Here is a 7,196-nt window from a genome sequence, read left to right as displayed (position 1 = left end):
ATACGATTAATTTCTATTTTCTGAAAATAACATACATTCAAATTTAGTATGAATAAGTAAGACAAGATTAATTTTTATTTTCTAAAAATAACATTCATTCAAATTTAGTATTAATAAATAAGACAGGATTAGAGTGAAAAATATTCCATTAATCACGATCCATTTCATTCTCATCGTCTTTTTCTGGGTGGTTCTGAATTAAAATCAACGCTGCATTAGAAGAACAATTCGACTTTTGGACACCATGGTTTATTGGGTTTGTATTAAATATTCAGAATTCATTAATGGCATCATGCAACTCATCCGGTGATGAAGCTTCTATTGTGAAACTAATCTCCATGTGTGTTCTCTATGATCGTGCTTTTCGTTACTTGGCAGTGGAGTTTCAGACAAGTAGTTTTCTTTGATGTTTCACTTTCCTTCTATCAGCACCAACTATGAAAGTACTTTTCTTTGATGTTGTACTTTCCTTTTATCAGCACCAATTATGAAATTTCACTCAGCGCATCCAGTGGTTCAATGTTTTGCTGGATTTACCATTTTCACATTTCTAATGCTTTATTAAATGTGTTTCTTAACCATAGCACCTAAATCGTTGCGCGAATTTCACTCAGCACATCCAGTGGTTGAATGTTTTGCTGGATTTACCATTTTCACAATTTCTAATGCTTTATTAAATGTGTTTCTTAATCATAGCACCTAAATCGTTGTGCAAATCATTTATTTGTCAATCGAAGAGAAATTTAAATAACTTTATTATATTTTTATCACAAGAACAAAATATTTTTAATTTTAAAAATAATCACTTCATGGAAACTCAACTCATAACAAAATTAAATAAACCGCTAAACAAGTATAATGTAGAATTTCTTAAAACACAGTCAAACATTATATGTTTTCTTCTTATGATTTGATCTCAAGTTCTACAAATATAAAAAACAATCCGACTGTAAAGAAAGCCATAAAAACCCACAAAAGTCACTTTAAGACAAATAATGAAAATTTGAAACCTTGGGGCGACTGAAAAACCACTTAAAAAGCATCAACCGCATTGTGGGCAATACACCAGAATGTCACGGTTTTGAGTCTACCTGTATAATTTTCGAGATTAATGCATATGAAGAAAGTATTTTCAAAGAATGGCAGCCTCTGTGTTATACTGATATACATGAGAATAACCCCTCTGGAGGCAATGAAACTGTTGAAGGGCAACCCAATTCGAATTGTCTTCTTCTTCAGATTCAAGACCTCGTCGACAGAGTAATCCATGGAGCCACCGCCATTTACCTACCTGGTTTTCTCCAGGGCCTTGAAGATCGAAGCAGTTTTTGAAGTCATCGGAGCCCTTGTGGTATTTTCTCTGAGGCACGAGTAATTCTTGCAAGAATATGCAGTCCAGACGACACTAGAATCAAGGCGGTTTTCCACATGCTCGGCGCACAGATGTGAAGTCGAAAGTGAAACGTTTTTAAAGGTTTTTTTAATGTTTTAAAATATTTTTTATTTATTAAATCATACGGCTGATTTTTGTTCAATCGTCTAACAAAAGATCTAATGGCTACGATTAGGACAGAAAAGCATTTGGGGGGAGTTCATTTCAGAGGGAAACGCCTTACGGCGTAAAAATATTTTTTATTTATTAAATCATACGGTTGATTTTTGTTCAATCGTCTAACAAAAGATCTAACGGCTACGATTAGGACAGAAAAGCATTTGGGGGGAGTTCATTTCAGAGGGAAATGCCTTACGGCGTAATTAATAAAAAATTTAAAGTTTTCTTAATTTCAAATAAATTATTAAAATATTTAAATTTTTCACAATTTCTATTCTTTAAAAATAAAAAAAATAAGAATGATTTGGATTTAATAATTATAAAATATTTTTCATTTCCGAATATATTGAATAAAAGAGTTTCCAAACCGAAGCGCCACCGTCAAACCTGTGGGTATATGGCACTGAAGAGTCGGCCTTTAAAACCCTCATCATTTCGATCCAAACCCTAAAGTGAAATGGACTCCACTTCTGCCAAACGCTTCGCATCGTCCTCATTGTTTACTCGTTCACCAGCTAGATCTACCGAAACTTAATTCAATCTGCATTTGAATTTTTTTAAACATTTTATTAATTATGTGTAACTTTTAATTATTATTTCTAATGATATTATACTTTTTAGCTATCAAAACCATTTAAAACACGTTACAAAACTTTATTAAATTTTATTTTCCCAAATGTAAAAGAACTAGAGGTTAAAAAACATTTATATCACTAATAATTTTCTTATCAATATCAATATAACCAGGATGTTGACATAGTTTTTTAATAAATTATAAAAATATTGATGTTTCCCATTCATGTATTTGTCTTTTTAGATTCAGAAGTAGTTGGTATTTGGTAGAAGTGAAAGTATATTCCTTATGGACTCTTAGCAAAATAATTCTTGATGTGGTTTTCCTTAAATAACAATGATCAAGTCAGTTTGCATTCACATATAATAACTAATGATAACTATCCCCAATACTAATTTGAAATTATCCAATAATAATTGTCCCTGGTGATAGTTGACAACCAATGATAATTGTCCCCACCACTATCCAATAATAATTGTCCCCACTGATAGTTGACAAGTAGTTTTTTTTTTCCAAGTAAAAGGATGATTGTTTTATTCAATAAAAAAATACATATTTGTAGAATTAGCACTTCCCAGAAATATGACTGGACATGTCATGGAATAAAGAGATTGAAACTATAGACTCATAACTAGACATGTCACTGAATAAAGAGATTGAAACTATAGACTCAAACTAGCTGAGAAACGAGAGAATGTTCACAAACCAGAGTCCCAAATAGAGTTGAATAAGTTGATCAATAAGGACTGTAACATACTGAAAAATCAGTCATGTAACAACTAGAAGAAAACAAGAAATACAACTTGAAAGTACAACATAAACAAGATTTCATAAGAGGGAACATGTAAAAAACAAAACTGCGAGTGCTGGCCTACAATCTTTGGAGCTAAAATGTTGAGCACTTTTTATTTGTTACCTAAATACAGGGCATTATGCTTTCGGTTAGGATGGCAATAGGAATGGAATGTGTGCTCTAAATTTTGTTGCCAATGTAGTCTTCAAAAATAATTAAGACTGATCCAATTTCAAAGCTCTTTTTGAGAGATTGTCAGTTGTGGAGTTGAACTCTTTGTAAATGTGCTAAAAACTAATCCCTTAGAACTTTTATTTAATTTCCTTTATTTTGTGTTTCCATGCTTCCAAATGTAGCACCTCCACATGAGCCTCTCTTTTCAGCCAATCGACAACACATTTTGAGTGGCCAAGAATGTGTATGTTGTTAATGTTTTTTAACTTAGCAAGCATCATGAGAGTCCATGCAGCTATCAAATCATCCTTGGTATTTGATCCAAATCCAAGACCAATTCCAAAATGGATGGATTTGTTATTAACAACTTGATCATCCCTCCTCCTCCACGCACCTTCCCTTGAGTTGCTCCATCACAAAAGCCCCACGGCCAATTTTGTGATATGGATGGAAAAAGAACTCTTCTCTTCTCTGACGTTTTAATTGCGTGAAATTCTTCTCCGTATTGATTTCATTATTAGCCTTAATTAACTTTTTAATATTCAGTAACCCACGCTGCAGAATGTTTCTATATGTGGATGGATAACATATACAAAAGTGTAAAAAATAATGCTTTGTCCACACATATTGCTTTCTACAGATCACTTTATTCTGCCACGACGTAAACTATTTTTGGAACAATGTATATGCATGCATTTTTTGAATAAACAACCATAAAAGTATTTTATAATACCAATCGATTTGCTAAAAAAACAATACTCATTATACAATGTTGATTTTATGAATAATTTCTTACGTTAACCGAAAAGGTAAATAGAAAAATATGTGAATTAAGTTACGAAAATATTTTGAAATTAAGTACCAAAAGCAAAGAAACAACTTAGCCAAAAAAAAAAAATTAATGTTCAAAAACTTGAAGAAGCATTGATATTCTAAACTGATTTTCTCTATAGAGTCACCAAAACACACCTACAAACACAATATATTTACATAACATAACCTAAAAAAAACCTAACAACTATCTAAATTATTACATATCCTCCATAACATAAGTGAGCCGGGCTTCATTAACTTTTGAATCAAGCTGAGAAGGAGAGGAATCCTAATCAATGACAGAGACAAAACTAATCTCTTCATGATGAGCTAAAATCTCATGGTGTGCCATGATATCCTCATATGCTTCATTATCGTCCTCCACAACATTGGCGTCCTCTTCCTCAGCCAAACAATCCACATGAAAACTCAACATTTCATTTTCCAATAGTAGTCGCTCCAGCTTCATCTCCAATAATTCCATTTTCTAATTTAAAAGCTCAAAATGGACCGGTGTTTTAGATAGAATCATCTCAGCATGCATTGAGACCAAAGCGATGAGAAATTCCAGAGAGCTAACCATTTAACTAGAGAAATATTGAGCTCTTGCTCTGCAACTCTAGAATCATGCTCCATAAACCTTAACCTCTGCCACCCATGCTAATAAACTTGGTGAATTATGGTTGTAATCTTTGACTCTATGCTTGCACAGTTGCTCCAACAATCTAAATATACCATCTAACTTTCCTTGATTTTAAGCCTCTGTCTTCACCATTAACGTTGGATCGATCCACAGGTACCAAAATATCAAGAAAATCGAAGATGATTTGGAAAATTCACACAATGTAAACATTTGATGTATGAAGGGTATGTAGAGGACGAGGTATGTGTGAGAAAATGGGAGTGCAAAGGGAAATTTATACCATTGATGCATAATTAATTTAACTATGACCAAATTTTTAATTAGTATTATTATCTTTCATTGTCCAAAGCTTTCATTGTGTGAAGCTTTTACTGTGTGGAGGATGGGGAATGTGAGAGAAAAGAGGGGTATAGAGGGAAAATTAATTTTAATCTATTTTCCATTTCAAACTTTTGCAGATTTATCTATGTGGAATGAATTATGTGTGCAAAACGAGATATGTGCGAGAGAACGAAAGTGTAGAGGGAAATTAATAACTAGAATTCCTAATGTAAAGATATTTCACATTTTCCTATTACATATATGCAAATTTTCTCAATATACAAATTGATTAAGGTATTTCTCTTTCGGTTTACGTTTTCTACAATAAAAGTTTTGATTTCTCTTTCGTACTCAGAACAATTAAAATATGCAAGTCTTTATTTTTGGAAATATTTCATGATCCGAACTTAAACAAGAACTACAACACATCTTGGTTTCTTCCCTTCCATAGCATGGTCCACTTTATGTATTTATCTTCATATTGCCCGATAGGGTAATATTGTTCCTTGATGGCATCTCGAAATGAATCCAAAGTGGGTGCAACTATAAATAATGAGGATTCCCTCTCATTGTTTTGTTCACAAGTGAAGCAACTTTGAGAAGTAAAAAAGTAATATTTTCAGATTGGAAAAGCCATGAATTGAAAAATATCCTTCCAACAGATTCAACAATTTATCTATGGCGTTTGCATCTATCTGGCCCTCAAATATGGGAATATCAAAGTTAACTTGTACCTTGCAAGGAGTGGTGCCCCCAGAGTGCTTGTTGGATGAAGATGCGTCGTCTTTGGGTAACCGTCGAAGGATCTGGGCAAATTTATCCATCATCACGTTCCTCTATTGCTCGACGACTTCCTCGAGCAATATTTTAAAAGTATCTCCCACCCTTTCTTCTTTCTTTTCTTTCTCCATGGTAGGTCATCGGGGTTTGTGAGGCTAGTCTTGCAAAGGTTCAACCAGTTCGAGCCCTAACTCCTTATACCCTAACCTCATTGGGGATATGCAAAGAAAAATAAAGAAAGAAAAGATTACTTTGATACCACTAATCCGAACTTAAACAAGAACACAACAAATTATAGATATAACCATAAATACAGAGATGCAACAGAAATAACACTTTATTTTCATTAATATAAAAATATTGAAATATGTTTACAAACAGAATGGAAATAAACTAGCTCGGGTGATGGTAGTTTATCTCTGAGAAGAGATGTGTCAGCTACATACTTCTGAACTGTGTTACAATGAGGCTCAAGGGCCTATTTATTATTGAAAAATAAGGGAAAACCCTAACCCCAAGAGATGGGATGCCAAGATTTTGTGGGCCCCATTGGGATTAGTTGGGCAACGAACTTCCCGACGTCGTAACTTGGTCATATTATCTATGTTTGGCACATACAATAACTTGTTGGAAAGGTCTCTCCAAGTACTATAGTATTTGTGGTAGGCCCATCGCCTGTCTGCTACGGACCTAAAAAAAAACCGCCATTTAGGGGGTCAAAATTGCTCCAGAAGTTCAGGACCCAAAAAACTACTAAAAATAGTAGATGCTAAAACAAACAAGGCAACAAATGAAACCGACTAGATGCCTAGGTGGAATAGGTGGGTGGCCACCAATATCCACCTGGATCATTTCATTAGGTGGATAACTTTCATTCTCCTCAATTTTGTTTGCACTTGGCCCTATGTTTAGTAAATTAATTAGAAATATTTAGAATTTAAATATTACCAATGATATATAATAATAATAATGTTGAAGAATTGTGTGGAAAAAAATGTATAAGGAAGTGCAAAACATTGTAGCACACTTGTATCACTACGATAGCATTTCCCTTTCACTATACTAGCAATTTAAAAAATTATTGTGTGCATAACTTTCAATGTGCACAGAGCTTTGTGTAGGAAGCTTTCACTGTACGGAGAGCTTTCATTATTAGGGAAAAACCTTTCATCAATTAATTAAGAAAGTCTTTAGTGCAAAATAAGTTGATTCTATAGAAATGTGGAAAAACCACTATTCTTCGGACTTCCACGCTACCTCCTAAATCTAGCTAATAACATAGTGGTGGGGACCAACATTATTTATAGGTGTCAACATTAGAAAAGGTATTTTTGTAAATTTTGTGACTAGAAAACTTGTTGAGTCAGTGTGTATGAATTGTGCGGAAGGTTTGTCATTATGTGGAATGCAAAGGTTTGCACAATGAAAACTTGAAAGCTTCCTCCCCGCAATGGACTTCCTTCGAAGTATCGCATCGCACTTCTGCACTTCCTCATAAATCCATCTGATAACATAATGGTGGGGACCAACATTGTTTATAGGTGTC

Source organism: Pinus tabuliformis, chromosome 6 (assembly GCF_031772625.1).
Source record: "Pinus tabuliformis cultivar Carrire ecotype Pingquan chromosome 6, CPIR1, whole genome shotgun sequence".
In the NCBI taxonomy this organism is placed as follows: Eukaryota; Viridiplantae; Streptophyta; class Pinopsida; order Pinales; family Pinaceae; genus Pinus; species Pinus tabuliformis.
Note: the sequence above shows the minus strand (reverse complement) of the source record.